At 42.9% G+C, this 16,058-nt stretch overlaps 1 protein-coding gene across 2 annotated transcripts in view; it reads left to right on the top strand.

Moving 5' to 3' along the window:
* The first annotated feature begins 15,115 nt into the window (after window positions 1–15,115).
* Window positions 15,116–16,058, top strand: part of LOC138735582 (uncharacterized) — a 107,226-nt gene continuing 106,283 nt past the window's right edge. Inside the window, exon 1 of one of the 2 annotated variants that reach the window (XR_011339797.1) lies at window positions 15,116–15,711. The gene's annotated coding sequence lies outside the window, so the exon portion shown is untranslated. The remainder of the gene's footprint in view (window positions 15,712–16,058) is intronic. The other variant, XR_011339798.1, reaches the window with a different exon arrangement.

Here is a 16,058-nt window from a genome sequence, read left to right as displayed (position 1 = left end):
CATAACACCTTTTGTGTTTTCAATTTAAAACTTTTTGTGCCAAGTTCACATTAGAATTGGGGAGAAAACATACAACCAACAGAATTTAGAAGGTAATTTTCCTCAAACTGTTTGATAGTTTGGCCATCTGGTCAGAGCACAAAGAACTCATAAAAGAGGCCTAAGCAAGGTTACAAAGGTCAACTGCTCCCTAGGTCAGGGGCCAGGGAAGGTTCATAATACTGGACTTTCCTGAAACTTGTCGCCAAAAACCAGTAACAAATTATTGGATTTTTTTTAAACCAGGATATAATTACATTTCATTAGAACCTTTCTTCTGTGTATGCATCATTAAAAGATAAATGAGGTTAAAAACACAACCTATTTCCCAAAAGTAATTGCACATTTATATCCAGGATCATGTTAAAGTGTGATCGTTTTTCTCATTTCTTCAACTGACACACTTTAGCATCACCTGGACTTCACAACTGGACTTTGATACTTGCCAGCCTGAAGCATTCTCTGCTTCTCTTTTGGTCTGGACATCTGATCTTAAACTCTCCAGGTATAGTAAAATGGCCTTGCTGTTTGTACATTGACAAGCTACTCCACCAATTTCTAAATATGCAGATGTGTTTGCCTGTGCGATAGAACGCTTAACAAGATTCAGACTGTTTACATTATTGAGACACTGGACTTATAGGGATAGGCAGTGTGTTTTTATTTCCTACACTAACTCAGAGAGCTTACATTGCAAGACTTGTCCTTCAGTGGAGCACTTTAATAGGGTCATTCTGGTGTGAACCTGGTAGCATAACAGGATGCTTGACTGCATGGATGGAAGAATATAATGAAACATAATTTAGTGTATTAACAATAAAAGTGTCAGTTTGTTTTGAGACTTGCATAAACTACAAATAACATCACTTGAGTGCTGTTTCTAGAGTATTAGCTGATTTCCACCTGCAGTAACATCATCTTCTCTTCTGGAACGTGTTGAAATGCAAACATCCTGTGCTGGGAACTCAGCCTTGTCCTGAAGTCTATGACCACATTTCTTCATTTCATCTACCATGTAAATCACTTGGTCTCTGCTGAAATCCTCACTCAAACAAGAAATGAAATAAAAACAAACTTAGCTTCCAATGCATGTTATCACTAACCTGCAAAAATAGTAACTTGGGAAATAATGACCAAACCCAAAGTAAACAGTATGTTTTTCTTTTCACAGTAATTACCTGGAAAATGTTAAAGAATGTTATCATTGAAAAGGTAAAGGTAAAAGTTCCATTGTTGTCACTGTGGTGAAACCACTATTATATATGTAAATGACATTGCCTTTTCTGTTTGACCCTGCTCTCACTGGCCGGCTCATGACTCCTTTCCTTTCTCCCCCATAAAGTCTGACATGCTACAAGCCTGCCCCCAGTTCGAGTCTGGGTCAGTGTGAGCAAGCAACACAAGGGATGTTGCCCATCTCTTGCTAATCAAAGCTTTCAGTTCCAATAACTTTAGTATTTTTGCAATTGATCGTGCATCAATTTTATGAGCAAGATTTTGTTTTCCTCAGAACATGAACAAATACATGAAAGTGGACCTCCTAGAAATCAATCTGAGTACCCAAACCAGCCAATAAATTTGCACTCTGGCACTGTTGCTTCAAGAAGTTCCTCTCAGCCTCTGCAGCTGCTATCCAGGATGAAGTTGACAAACTCCATCTGCTATTTTCATACATCAGCACTGAGACTACCGGATGGTCCAGAACTTCCAGAAATATGGAGATGCCATAGACTGTGACAGATTATGTTGTGTTTTATATTGTATATAGATATGTTTTTGGAGATAGTATGGCAGGTTTTTAGTGTAGGTCACATACAAACACTTCAAAACAGATCTCATTTAAAATACTGGAGCTCTGCTCAATCCAGACAGGCCGGCTCCAAGAGCCTTTTTAAAAACTTTGAAGAGTGCCCAAGAGACTTTACTAATGGATTGTTGTTTTGAAAAGCAACTGATGAAAGAGCTCGTCTATCTGATTGCAGGTTGCTGTTCTAGGAGACCATGTGATTTTGCAAGCAGAGAGAGCCAAACAGGTTTTTCTCTGAGAAAGAGGGAGTGAGAGAGAGAATTCAGTTCTACAGTTCAGCAGCAGCACCTGGGACTGGAACAGGACAAGCTGGCAAACTTGAGGAAAACTATAGTTTCTTTGGCAAGACGCTGATGTGGCTGATTAGAGGGATCGGTTTGTGTCCAGCGAACAACAAATCTCTCTCTGAAAACCGACAAGAACCTTCCTGAGTGGTAACCATTTACTTTTCAAGCACCAAAGCCTGGTGAACTTCATAAATGTTAAATTTTCTGCACAGTTTAAGAATTGCCTGCAACCAGTGAACTTGGAGGAATGAGTCAAAGAACTTTTTAAAACTTACATACACATTACATAAACGTGCACTTAGAATTAGAAGAGAGTTAAGTTAGGTTAAGTCAGTTAATAATAGTAAGTTAAAGTTTGATCCTGTTTTCATGTTTAAAGATGATTAGAAGCAACTTTTGTTTAAATAACCATTTGTCTTGGTAAATATCTATTGCTGCTGGGTTTTGGGGTCCTCTAGGCCCATAACAAGACATCTTGAAATACCAGTACAAGGTACAGATGAATAAAATCTATGCACAGTACGTACTCTACTCACGCAGGCAGCAACCCCAGAAGACCTTCAATTACTTTGTCAGGGGCCTGCAGGAGCTTGCAAGGGACTGCAACTGCCAGGGTATGAGTGCAGATCAGCAGCTGCTGATCAGAGAGGCCTGTGTAACAGGCGACTGCTCCGACTACATGAGGCAAAGGCTACTCGAACACAAACAACTGGGCTAGCGAACACTCTGGAAGTAGCCATCCACAATGCTGAATAGTTTTTCAGCGAGCATGCCGCCACCTGGTGGGGAACACCGAAGCTGCCATATTAGGAGGTGGGATCACAAGCCCCCTCCCATCCTGAGCTCACTTCCACTGCTGTTATTACTACAGGCAGGGCAAGCATCAGAGGAAACGCTGCCCTGCCAGGGATGCCGTCTGCTCCAACTGCAGGAAGATGGGATACTTCATGAAGGTCTGCAAGTCTAAGCAAACTCTGAAGTCAGCAGTGCCGCATGCGAGTGGGGGCCACCATCTTTGATGCAGTCACTTCCACTGTCACTTCCAGTGACCTGGGACACCCATGCACACGCACCATGGAGATCACCAACCGCGATAATGTCACTTCCACCTTCTCACACGCACCATGGAGATCACCAACCGCGATAATATCACTTCCACCTTCTCCATCTTCTCTTCCAGCAAACATTGACAGGGTCACGTACGCACCATGGAGGCCACCATCTCGACCGATATCTTACTGGACCACTAGCAGCCAACAGAACTCCTCAGACAATAAGCTGACGCTAGCATCAGTAACCCTAAATCAATGCATACTACATAAACTCCCAGACCATCAACAGGTTCACCCAGCTAGATGCATACCCCCTGCCCTGCATAGCCGACATAGTGAACCAGATCACCTAATCCAGGGTGTTCTTGACCATAGACCTTAAGTCTGCATAATAGATGACACTTTCCAATCTCTTGTATTTTCCAATTTCAAATTATGCCATCTTCACTGAAACATAAGCGACGATATTGTAAATTACCATCTTATCACTCCAATAAATCAAACTTCGTATTTGCAAATATAAGAAGCTTTAATTCATTGATAAAACATTTTGCATAACTTCGCATTGAGATTTCATAATGATGGATAAACAAAGCATACTATAATAATAATGATATTCAACTTTAAACAAATAAAAAAATAAACAAAATAAGATGGTAATTTGGAATATCGACAAATATGTTTCTGTGAAGATTATGTGTTATCTATATTATTATTCAAAGAAAAGTATATTGAGAGCTTACATCTCTGTCATGATTCTCCAAAGAATGGATATTATGACATACGACATCATCGTAACTATGGTAACACTACAAACAGCAATCTTTCTTAGTTAATTTTATAATTATCCCTTTAAAAAGTAAAATCACAAGGTTTTAACCTTTACATTCCAGCCTCTAATTATTATAATAGACATTAATGACTAATACATAATAATTACTATTACAGAAACAAAAGTAAATATGGTAAATATAAGATTAGAAATCAAAACTTTCTGCCTCTTGTAAAATAAAGATTTTAGTAATAGTTGTGGCAGCCTCTCACAGCCCCCTCAGGGGCTGCACGAGGCCCACAGCACTGCTCTCCAATTGGCCTCAACTAAAGGAGCCTAACTGGCCTATCAAGGAAAGCGGATTGCAAATCCACCAATCAGCGATGAGGGGGATTTGGCCATGCCCCTCATCTTGAGAATAAAAGCAAGGGTGTGAGCCTAATAAAGCTCAGTATTAACTTGACTCAACTGGGGTTCATGTCATTCTTTCTGGGAACAGTGTGTTCTTTCTGAGGTAACCTGCATGCAGCTATAACCTCTCCTGTGCTATCGATTCCACAGAGCCATAGTTTGTAGCAGCTAGTAACAATAGGTCGATTTAAGTAACCAGTCTTGGTTTTAAACCGCACTTTCCAAATGAAACCTTTCTGGTCTGGAATTGTATCCACGATTTTCCCCAGCAATCAAGAATTTCTTGATGCAGAATCATCTATAATAATTACAATGTCTCCGCATACAAATTTGTGTTTAGCTTTAGACCATTTTTGTCTTTCTTGTAAAAATGAAAGATATTCTTTAATTAATCTTTTCCAAAATAAATCTTCAATAACCTGCATGCCTCCATCTGTGTCTTGCATAAATGTTTTCTTTCTGAAATTGACCCAGAAGCATTAAAGGTTTAGATTTAAGAAGTAAGAGATGATTTAGTGTAAGCACCTCAATATCATTTGAATCGATAGAAATTTTTTTTATTGAAGGACGATTTAAAATAGCTTCACTTTCACACAATACTATCTGAAGATTGTCATCATTCAGTATTTGATTATTCAAAATAGAATTAAGAATTTTCTTGATTGATCTTATCATTCTTTCCCACACACCACCATGATCTGTTTTTTCTCATGTATATGTCGAACAATCAATTCAGAAATATGAAATTCCTTAGCAAAGATAATTGGATATTTAATTTCTTCTGGCATTATTGCTTTTTCCAATCTTCCTCCTACTCTCAAAACATCATTTACCAGAATAGGGTTCAGCTTGTAAACATGACTTGCTTTTGTAACATTCAGATTCTTCTTCAATTTTGATATATCATTATCAAACACCTTTTTCTGACAAAAACAAATGATCTCTAATTTAGCATTCGCCAATTCATCAACTGTTAGGTAACAGCTCTTTTGAGCAGGCTGTACAAGGCCCGCAGTGCTGCCCTCCAATTGGCCACAACCGAAAGAGCTTAACTGGCCTATCAGGGAAAGCAGTTCACAAACACACCAATGTGCTGAGAGGGTTTTGACCACGCCCCTCAGCTTGAGAATAAAAGCAGGGCTGTGAGCCCAATAAAGCGGAATGTGTTAACTACACCCAACTGGGGTTTGTGTCATTCTTTCTGGGAACAGCATGTTCTTTCTAAGCTAACATGCATACAGCTATAACCTCTCCAGCGCTATAGGCTCCTTTGAGCCACAGTTTGTAGCAGCTAGCTACAGTGGTGACCCCGACGATCCAGATGGTATTCTGGGCCCAGCAATGGAGATAGACCCTGCAATCAACTTTGTGTCATTTAAGCTGCTGAACTTCTGAGCAGCGCAGCCCGAAGTATGATTCCAACAAATCAAGGCACAGTTCACCCTGAGGAAAATCACCTCCGACGACACCCATTACTACCATATGGTGGGCGCCCTCAAACAAACCACAGCTGTCAAGATTACAGATTTCTTGAAAAATCTGCCGCGGGAGGGCAAGTATAAAGCCATCCGAGAGCTATTGACCCGCACTTTGGGGCTGCTTGAGCGCAAGCGCGCAGCCCGTCTGCTGCATATGGACGGGTTGGGGAACAGGACCCCATCTGACCAAATGGGCGACATGCTCATCCTACATGATGGCTTCGCCCCCCCCTGCTCGCTCTTAAAGGAACTGCTCTTGGAAAGGCTGCCACAAAACATCTGGATAATAGTCCAGGAAGACGACTTCAGCAGAGAAGGTAGTAGAGAAGGCAGACTCCCTGATGACCGAGAGGAAAACCGCTTTCACACCCCACGGGACGTCTATGCCCATCAAACACGATGCTGCCCCAGCACTGGAACACGTGGACAGGCTACAGCAGCAACAACCCAACCACCAACCAGCTACGAGGACAACACACCGCTGGTGAATTATACTGTCGTTATTATCAGCGGCAGGGGGAAGAGGCCCGTTGATGTCTCTCCCCTTGCACATTACTGTAAAATGCCAAAGCCGGCCATTGTTAATGGCTGTGACGACCAGTCACCTTAACAGCCTCCATGTCCAAGACTCCCTATCTGGCCACCACTTTTTAGTGGACACAGGGGCAGAGATAAGCGTGCTCCCCCTGACCAAAACTGACGTCCACAATGGCAAAACAGCCCAGCAATTAAAGGCCACCAACCATTTGGACATACAAACTCACTATACCCTTCTGCTTTTGGAACAGCCATTTTAGATGGACTTTCACCCTCGCAGCAGTTTGACAGCCACTCCTGGGCGTGGATTTCCTATGAGCCAACTCACTAGTGGACATTAATGGCCACAGATTAATGCACTCTACAACATTCCACATCCTCAAACTAAAAGGGAAAAAACCCGCCTCCTACCACCTGCATTCGGTGACGCTGGCTGACAATGAGTTTGTGCAAATCTTATCCGAATTTCCCGCCATTACGATGCCATTATTTACATCATCCAAGACCAAGCATGGGGTAAGACATCATATTCTTACTACAAGTCTGCCCCTTCAATCTAGACCGCGCCACCTCCCACCAGTGAAGTTCAGCCTCGCAAAGAAGGAGTTTCATAAAATGGAGGAGCTGAGAATTATATGCCACTCTGACAGCCTCTGGGCCTCCCCACTCCATATGGTCCCTAAAGCCACAGGAGGGTGGAGGTCATGTGGGGACTACTGACGCCTCAACGAGGCCACAATGCCTGACCACTACCCAGTACCCCACACTCAGGACTTCACCGCACATCTACAATGGGCACGGATCTTTTCCAAGATTGATTTAATCTGAGGCTATCATCAAATCCCAGTCTACCCAGAGGACATCACAAAAAAAGCCATAATCACCCCATTCGGCTTATTTGAGTTTTTAAGGATGCCTTTTGGTCTGAAAAATGCAGCCCAAACATTCCAACGAGTAATGGACGCTGTGGGTAGGGACCTCAACTTTATTTTCGTCTACTTAGACGATATCCTAATTGCCAGCCATGGCATTGCTGAGCATGGCAGTCAATTAAGACTGCGTGAATATGGACTGACCATCAATCCAGCTAAATGCGAGTTTTAAAAAGGTAATGAACTTCCTGGGCCACTGCAGTGACATTCAGTGTTAGGCTCATACCTGAAAAGGGAGAGGCCATTAAATCCTTCCCACAGCCTATGAAAGTTAAAGGCCTTCAAAAATTCACAGGGATGATTAATTTTTATCATAGATTCATACTGGCAGCAGCCCACATCATACGTCCCCTTTTCTCTCTAATGTCAGGCACCCAAAAAGACCTCAAATGGAATTCAGAAGCCTCAAAGGCTAAGGATGCTTTAGCAAATGCCACTCTCCTGGGACACCCACAATCAGAGGCACCCACAGTTTTCACGGTTGATGCCTCCAATACGGCAGTCGGAGGAGTATTAGAGCAATTAATTGATGGACACTGGAGACCTCTAGCTTTCTTCAGTAAACACCTGCAGCCACCCGAAATACAATACAGTGCATTCGACAGGGAACTGCTGGCACTGTATATGGCCATAAGACATTTTCATTGCTTCCTGGAAGAAAGGAGATTCAAAGTGTTTACTAACCACAAACCACTCACTTATGTTTTCAAAAAGTTTCAGACCCTTGGTCGGCCAGTCAACAGCATCACCTTTCTTATGTCTCAGAATTTACCACAGATATTGAACATATTGCTGGCAAGGTGAATGTCGTAGCAGATGCACTGTCACACCCAAACGTTTTGGCTGTCCATACCACTCCAGGCATTGATTACAAGACCCTGGCTGAGGCACAGTACTCCAATCCCAATGTTGCAGCCTACAGAACACTATAACCGGCCTCCACATCGAGGATGTTCCCTTCGGTACAGGACATACAACTTTACTCTGCAACACCTCAACTGGTAAGCCCTATCCCATTATCCCCACCACAAGGAGAAGGCAGATATTTGAATCCATACACAATTTAGCCCAATCTGCAATCAAGACCAGTCAAGATGGTGGTCAACTGTTACATCTGGCATGGCTTTCGTTAACAGGTCACCAATTGGGCCAGAATGTGCACACAGTGCCAAACATCTGAAAGTCCAGACACACATTAAAGCCCCACTCCAAATCTTCGAACCTCTGAGGCGCAGATTTAGCCATTTTCACATTGATATAGTGGGCCCCTTACCAGTCTCCCATGGCGCTCGTAACCTAGACAGGTCTACCAGATGGCTGGAAACATGTGCAAGGGCACTCCTCAACACTTGGGTGGCACATTTCTGGGTCCTTGAGCACCTTACCTCAGACCGGGAGCCCAGTTCACCTCCAGTCTTTGAGCAGCTTAAGCAACAGCACTCGGGACACAGCTGCACCACACTTCAGCCTACCATCCCCAGGCAAACGGCCAAGTGGAGAGATTCCATAGGCACCTAAAAGCAGCACTGATGGCCCAACTCACTGGGCCCAAATGGGCTGATGAATTACCCTGGGTCCTCTTAGGTATCTGAACCACATAGAAAGAGGATTTGGAAGTCTCATCCGCCGAAATGGTATACGGAGCACCGCTGGTCATCCCGGGTGAATTCCTGGCCACCAACAGGGGAACTGAAGAACGCCCCCAGGGAAGTGCTAGCGCGCCTTCGTGAGCACTTGGGAACCCTGACCCCTTTACCACCAAAGCCTATAGCCAGCTGCACATGTTTGTCCCCAGAGATTTTCAGAAATTCATTCACATTTTCATAAAACACAGAGTGCACAGAACCCCCCCCCCCCCTGCAGAGACCCTATGAGGGGCCATACCACGGCGTCTGACACAATAGTTCAACCTGTGTAATTGAGACTGGAGGCCGAGAGGAGACCTTTACCATTGACAGGTTGTAACCGACCCATTTGGACACTACACAGCCAATCGACCACCCTCCCTCCCGCAAAAGAGGCCGGCCTTCCAAGAATAACAACATTCCGATTGCTGGTTCTGGGGGGCGGGTCATGTGGCAGCCCTTAGCAGCTACCCCACAGGGCCTCACAAAATGAAGGTCGAACGCAATGATCCAGCAGGCTGCATGAGTCCCGCAGCGCTGCCCTCCAATTGGCCACAACCAAAAGAGCTTAACTGGCCTATCAGGGAAAGCGGATCACAATCACACCAATTAGTGCTAAGAGGGTTTTGATCACGCCCCTGTGTTCCACTATCACATATTACTTGCTCGGGTATTCCTTGTTCTGTCACATTCTTTGAAAACATTTAACCATCGCTGCATCTGCAGGTTCCTTCCCCTCCATGGAGCCACCTGAAAGATAAACAATAACATTATAGATAATTACCCCGCTCCCCCAAGTTCACAGATAAAAAACCTCTGACCGGGGCAACTCTTACTGAGCAGGGATAAGAAGACACTTTAAGAGAGTCACTCCCCAACAATGAGCAGCATCGACCAGCACTTCATTGTGGGCGACGCCATTTTATTCAAAAGCAACTTTAGTCAAGCTTTATTCAAACATCGACTATGAGCAAAACATGACCAAGGCACTCCACTGGCTGAATATTTACTTCCATCTTCACCAAAGGTTTATGCATTATTTCAGAGAACATTTACTTTTACAATTTCAAACATGTAGTTTTTACCTGTTATTTTCTTCTTTTTATTTGCACAAGATCACAAGATAGAAATAGGCCATTTGGCCCATCAATTATGCTCCGCAAATACATCCTGAGCTAAACCATTCCCACATCTAGTTCCAAATTCCAGCTTTTTCCCCATATCCCTTGATACCCTGACTAATTAGTTACCTATCAATTTCCTCCTTAAACTCCCCCAATGATCAGGCCGCCACAGTTGTATTTGGCAACGAATTCCACAAATCTCTGGCTAAAAAGATTTATCCTCATCTCTGTTTTAAATGGGTACCTTCTAATTCTAAGATTGTGCCCTCTTGTCCTGGATTCACCCACCAAGGGAAACATCTTATTTGCATCTACTCTGTCCAATACTTTCAGCATTTGAAAAATTTCTGAGATCCCTCTCATTCCTCTATACTCCAATGAATAGAGTCCAAGAGCCAATAAACATTCATCATATTTTAGCCCTTGCATTCCAGGAATCATCCTAGTAAATCTTCTTTGTATTCTCTTCAACATCATTACATCCCTACTATGATAAGGGATTCAAAACTGCAAATGAGGTCTCACCAGTGCCCCATAGAGCGTCATCAACACCTCTTTACTCTTTTACACTATCCTCTCGAAATGAATGCCAACATAGCATTTGCTTTCTTTACTGCCGATCCAACCTGGTGGTTAATCTTTACGTTATCCTGCTTGAGGATCCCAAGTTCATTTGCACTTCCAAACTTTGAATTTTAACCCCTTCCAAATAATAATTTGCCTATTTATTTCCTCTTCCAAAATGTACAACCGTATATTTCTCAACATTGTGTCTCATCTACCATTTCTGCCCACTCTCCTAATCTGTCCAAGTCTCTCTGCAACCTTTTGGTTTCTTCAACACTTCCTAATCTACTACCTATCTTGGTGTCATCTGCAAACTTATCCACAAAACCACTCACTCAATAATCTAAATCATCAATGTACATTGTGAAAAGAAGAGGCCCCAACACTGACCCCTAGTTACCGGCAACCAACCAGAACAGGAACACTTTATTCCCACCCTTTGCTTCCTGCCTATCAATCAATTCTCAACCCAATCTAACATCTTTCCTGTAATTCCATTTGCTCTCATCTTATTAAGCACCCTTTTATGCGGCACCTTATTGAAGACCTTTTGAAAATCTAAATACACAACATCCACAGCCTCTCCCTTGTCCATCCTACTTATTTCCTCAAAAAAATTCTAATAGATTGGTCAGGCAGGATTTTCTCTTCATGAAACCAAGCTGGCTTGGACCAATCATGTCATAGACCTTGAGGTATTTCATAACCTCGTCCTTGAAGATTGATTGCAAAAACTTTCCAACTACTGATATCAGATTAATAGGCCTATAATTTTATTTTTTTCCTGCCTCCCTCCTTTCTTAAAAAGCAGAACTACATTTGCAAACTTCCAATCCACTGGAACCATGCCAGAGTCATTGACGTTTGGACAATTATTTCCATTGCTTCCACAATCTCCAAAGCCACCTCCTTCAGAACCTATGAGTGCACCTTATCCAGTGTGGGAGACTTATCTATCTTTTAACCATTTCGCTCACTGAGCACTATCTCTCTAGTAATTTTGACTGTACTTAATTCTATTCCCCAAGACCTCTGACTACCAAGTTTATTGCTATGGCCTTCCTCAGTAAAGACCATCTCTTTGTTATCCATTTTAATTTCTCCAGTATCCTATTTGCCAACTTCCTTTCATAATTCATCTTTCCTAATGACTTTCTTTGTCTCTTTCTCTAAGTTTTTAAAAGTTTCCCAGTCCTCTGTTTTTCCAATAATTGCTTTTATTTATTTTCCTCATTTTTTTTTTGCAGGTTGCTTTGGGTTGCCAGTTACTTGAATCCCAGATGCCAAGAATTTTACTGTACTTGCATGAGCAAGGCATAGAGAGATATAATAATTAACACAAGTACGTAGAAATAATATCCATAAGTTCGATGGTCAGCGGAGACATGGTGGGCTGAAGAGTCTATTTCAATGTTATACAACTCTATAAAGTTTTATATGATGCCTTGGAGTTTACCAGCCAGATTCTGCAAAGCACACTATTGCTTTTTAAAAAAATACTGTGACAAAAATATTGGTTCTCATTGTGTTAAGCCTATATCAGGAAATAAGGTAGATGACCAAAGCGTGTTCAAAGTAGTAAGTAATATGGAGTGCGTTTAAAATGGGGAAAAAAAGAGGGAAACAATTCTAGAGAGTGTTGGAGTAATTTGCTTTGGGGATGCCAAGAGAAACACAAGACCTGCAATGCTGAAATCTTGACTGAACAAAGAGAAGCTGGAAGAACTCAACAGGTCAGGCAGATCCCATGGAGCAAATGATCAGTCAACATTTCAGGTCAGGGCTGTCAAGAATATTACCAGTGCAGATCCCTCAAAGCTCCAAGAGTCTAAGGATTGCTGAGACAGAGAGGCAATATAACCATGACAGGATTTGAAACTGTATAGAGGGTGGGTGAATGGGTTTTTAGGGCAAGTTAGAACATGGGTAGTAGAACAATATATGGAACACAGTTGCAGAATAAAACACGTGACATTAACTGAACAAATTCAGCTGGAAAATAGGCTAAGTTATCTCAAAATATCTTTTAGTAGCAACTTCACAGATTGCCAAATCTTCTACATGATGTTTCAAAACATAACTAGCAACATTCTTAGGAATTTCTAAGGTCAGATATTCTTGGCCAGTAAGGGTAACTACATTTCACACCCTGATAACATTAAAGTGCAAACTTTTCTTCAGATATAAACTTGGACCAAAAATCAGAACTGAAACCCAATCACCCTTAGCTATTTCACAGAAATAAAATTATTTTTTCCCTCTACACCTCTGCAACCGCTCAAGGAGTCTTATTGAAAAGATAATGCAATAATAATTTCCATTCATTATTTTATCTGTTATCTCTTTGTTTGCCAAAATGCCAGTGATACTTGCATTGTTTATATAATTGACAGAATTATCCTCCCAGCATGCCTTCTGCAGTTTGTCTGCAGAATGTATTACAACCTCCCTTCAGCTGCATAACACAGAAATGTATTAGCCCAACCCAGCTGGATGACACAATTAATTGAATAGGATGCACAGATGTTATTGCTTGGCTTAATATCCTTTGATACATCAAACTCTTTATCCTTGCTCTTCTGATGGCACAATGAGTTTATTCATTTGGTGACTGAGCTGCAAGATGCTTTTATGCAAACTTTTAGTTCATCAGATTTAATTCTGAAAGGCCAGCATTTGAGCATTGATTCACTATTAAATCTAGTGAATTGTTGAACCCAACTTTTAATGCAGGCCTAATAAATGGGTCAGATTTACCAAACTTACAAAGTCCTGCCTGCATTCAAGTGAATTCAAAGAAATGTCAGTGCAAATACTACCTACTGAATTCAATGATTATAGGAATAAGTAGGAAGTTCAGGCAGGATTTTTTTTCCCCAAAAGATATTCGACAATTAGTCTCAATATGATTGCTTTGTGGAGGATCGGGATTGCTGATTGGTAAATAGTAGCAGAATACCTTGTATTCCTCAAAGCATGTCCATGTATGTGGGTAAATTTAAATTTAGACAAACAGCACAGTAACAGGTCCTTTTGGCTCATGAACCTGTACACCTCAATAACACTCAATTAACCTACAACCCAAGGATAGAGCACCCAGAGGAAACCCACACAGACACGGGGAAAATGTGCCAACTCCTCACTAACAGTGTGGGATTAACAGCCACGTTAATCATGCCACCCTTTTTAATGTATAGACATAAAGCATGGTAAAGCCTTTCTGGCCCATTAACCTGTGCTGCCCAATTATACACAATTAACTTACAAGCCCATTATATTTTGAAGGGTGGGAGCAAACCGAAGCACTGGAGGAAACCACATGGACATGGAGAGAATGTAAAAACTCCTCACAGTCAGGGAAGGATTCAAACCCCAGTCCAACACTGTAACAGTGTTGTACTAACTGCTACGGTAACCATGCCAAACTGCTGGACTTGTTTGGGACTTTTTCCACAAGAATAATGATTATTCAAGCAAGATGAGTGTTTCCTAACAAAAGGAGGATTGCATTCACATTATTACACGTATAGGAGATACTCGGCTGCTAGAGGAAGGGGAAATTGGAGAAGAAAAAGAAAAGACAGTTTTTCCAGGGACACTTGACTCCAGACCTCAGTCCAATTTTGGTCAAAATGTGGTCCAAAGAGTTGAATTACTGAGGAGACAGTGCCCTGATATCAGGACAGCATTTGACTGAATGTGCCATCAGGAGGCTTGGGGAGAAAAGGTATAACCAGATTAATGTTTAAAAAAAAAGTCTCTCCATTAGCAGGAGTCATTCCTCAAACAAAAGAAGGTAGATGTGGTGCCAGAAGAACATTCTTAGTTTGAGAGGACCTCGGGAGTTTGTTGGGAATGTGTCCATCTTCAACTGCTACACTAATAGCTTTGTTTTGGGTGGTGCGGTTAGTGCAATGTTGTTACAGCACCAGCAATTGGGACTGGGGTATGAATCCCTCACTGCCTGTAAGGAGTTGGCACATTCTTGCCGTGACAGCTTGGGTTTTCCCCGAGAGTTCCGGTTTCCTCCCACCATTTAAAATGTACCGGGGGTTCTAGGTTAATTGGGTGTAAATTGGGCGGCACAGGCTTGTCGGCTGAAATGGCCTGTTGCCATGGTGTAAATCTAAAAAAAATTATATGGCAAAAACTTTAATTGTTGCACAGTCGTGGCAGAGTCGGTGATCACAGCACAATGTTCACCTCTAGCTGCAAATTCTCATAAAATGAAGCAATCTATGTTTGGGTGCTGTAAAATCTAAACAACCATCAGATGTGGCCTAATAACTGGCAACAATTATTCAACTTGCCATTCAATGCCAAGTCATGACCATCTTCAAAGAGAGTTTTGTAACTTTAACAATTAGCATCTTGGGAATAACCACTGACCAGAAACATAATGACAGCCCAAAGGTCAGGTATTCACTCACTTTTCAATCTCCCAAAACATTTTAACCCTCTGCAGGAATGTGATGAAACAATGAATGGAGCTCCAACACTGGAAAGGCCGAGGTGGTGCGAGGAGAGTGCGAGGAAGCAAAACTCGAGCTCCCAGATCCTCAAGGATCCGAATTATCACCCGTGATGCAGGAAGACATCAGGGGGAGCAAGAAGAAACCAGGAGATCGACCTGAAGTGCCGCATGGGGAGGAAAATGGCGGTGCCGCCTCGAGGCTCGCAGTGGAGGACGTCGTTCAGCCCGCCTTGCAGGAGCCGAGGTCGAAGGAAGACGGATGTGGGGAGGGGCAGTAACGCTACCCCGGCCTCGCAAACGGACGACAAGACCCCCGTAGCGCGGCTCTGAGCACAAAGTGCGCGTGCAGCCGGCGGGAAGGCGCCACGTCAGGCGATTTCGCTCAGTGCGCGTGCGGCCGGCGGGAAAGCGCCACGTCAGGCGATTTCGCTCAGTGCGCGTGCGGCCGGCGGGAAAGCGCCACGTCAGGCGATTTCGCTCAGTGCGCGTGCGGCCGGCGGGAAAGCGCCACGTCAGGCGATTTCGCTCAGAGCGCGTGCGGCCGGCGGGAGCAGCGAGGGCGAAGTCAAGTCGGGAAGCGGCGGGCTCGAGGAGATGCAGCGTCGGGTGAGAAGGCGCGGCGAGCGAGAGCGATGGCGATGAAGGCGGCAACGGCGAGAGCCGGTCTGGAAAGTGTCAGAAATAAAACTTCTCACACATGAGTCTCTTTAAAACTGATGACACGACAAGCTTTATTTACAAGTCTGCAGAGTTGGGCTCAACTGGTTTCTCACCAGTTAAGCCCTGATACATACAGTGCATTGATTTTTATACCCTTATTATTTGCCCTTCCCCTTCTTATTAATACTGTTTTAATTGGTTAGTATTACAAAAACATTCTAAGTATAACTGCATTATTAATTATCACGTTCGTTACGTACGCTGTGAACTCTACATTCACTGAATTCTGTTTC

The sequence above is a fragment of the Narcine bancroftii genome, chromosome 6 (assembly GCF_036971445.1).
Source record: "Narcine bancroftii isolate sNarBan1 chromosome 6, sNarBan1.hap1, whole genome shotgun sequence".
Taxonomy (NCBI): domain Eukaryota; kingdom Metazoa; phylum Chordata; class Chondrichthyes; order Torpediniformes; family Narcinidae; genus Narcine; species Narcine bancroftii.
Note: the sequence above shows the minus strand (reverse complement) of the source record. Positions and strands in the feature narration are given on the sequence as shown.